Consider the following 1,634-nt stretch of genomic DNA (forward strand, 5'->3'; position numbering starts at 1 on the left):
ACTTTGAGAAGATTGGCAGGCAGTTTCTTCTTGAACAAAGACGATGTGCTGTATAAGAGGAACTTCGACATGGTTTTGCTCAGATGCGTGGACAAACACGAGGCGGACATGTTAATGCAGGAGGTTCATGAAGGTTCCTTCGGTACTCATGCCAGCGGACATGCAATGGCTAAGAAATTGTTGAGGGCGGGTTATTATTGGATGACCATGGAATCAGATTGTTTCAAGTATGCTCGGAAGTGTCATAAATGCCAGATTTATGCTGATAAGGTGCATGTACCGCCGAATCCTCTGAATGTGATGTCTTCGCCGTGGCCGTTTGCTATGTGGGGCATTGACATGATTGGAAAGATTGAGCCGACTGCTTCTAATGGGCATCGCTTCATCCTTGTTGCCATCGACTATTTCACCAAGTGGGTCGATGCAGCGTCGTTTGCGAATGTCACCAGACATGTGGTTGCCCGTTTCATCAAGAAAGAAATCATTTGTCGCTATGGGATTCCCGAGAGAATCATTACTGATAATGGTTCCAATCTCAACAACAAAATGATGAAGGAGTTGTGCCAGAACTTCAACATTCAGCATCACAATTCTTCCCCCTATCGTCCTAAGATGAACCGTGTTGTTGAGGCAGCAAATAAGAACGTAAAGAAGATTGTGCAGAAGATGGTCGTTACGTACAAAGATTGGCATGAGATGCTACCCTTCGCCTTGCATGGGTACCGTACTTCAGTACGTACGTCGACCGGGGCAACCCCTTACTCCCTTGTGTATGGTATGGAAGCGGTCCTGCCTGTCGAAGTGGAGATTCCATCTCTAAGAGTCTTGTTGGATGTCAAGTTAGACGAAGCCGAATGAATTCGGACAAGGTTCAATGAGTTGAGTCTTATCGAAGAGAAGCGAATGGCAGCCATTTGTCATGGGCAGTTGTATCAGAGTCGAATGAAGAGAGCCTTTGACCAGAAAGTGCGCCCTCGATGTTTCCAAGTCGGAGATTTGGTGTTGAAAAGAATCCTTCCTCCTCAGACGGATCACAGGGGCAAGTGGACTCCTAACTATAAGGGACCGTATATCGTCACCAAGGTTTTTGATGGAGGGGCCTTAATGCTTGCAACGATGGATGGTGAAGACTTCACTTCCCCGATAAACTCAGACGCGGTTAAAAAATACTTCGCATAAAATAGACCCGCTGGACGGTAAAAAGAACAGTCCAGGCAAAAAAATGGGCATCCCGACGAACCAAGAAAATGAAAAAGGTTCGGGCAAAAGTTAGGGATTTAAAAATGAAAAGATCGTACACCCGGTAAGTTGAAAACCTGAAAAGGCAACTTAGGCAAAAATGGGTATCCCGGTGGATTGAAACCCCGAAAGGGCGATCCAGGCAAAAGTTAGGGATTAAGCGAATGACTGCGTTCTGATTTAGTTCTGAATTTCATCTTGTGTCGATGACTGGAAACTTTCAAAGGGTAGGAAACAGTCCAATCACTTTTTCGGAAAGCTGATCATTTGGAAGATCTTGAAGACGAGCGAGTCATAGCAGAATTGGAACCCAATAGAAATCCATTTCACATTGCCATTAGATTAATTTTTTGTTTTTTATCTTTTGTGCGATTACCTCTTTCCAGGGATTGCTT

This window comes from Lathyrus oleraceus, chromosome 2 (genome assembly GCF_024323335.1).
Source record: "Lathyrus oleraceus cultivar Zhongwan6 chromosome 2, CAAS_Psat_ZW6_1.0, whole genome shotgun sequence".
Lineage (NCBI taxonomy): Eukaryota > Viridiplantae > Streptophyta > Magnoliopsida > Fabales > Fabaceae > Lathyrus > Lathyrus oleraceus.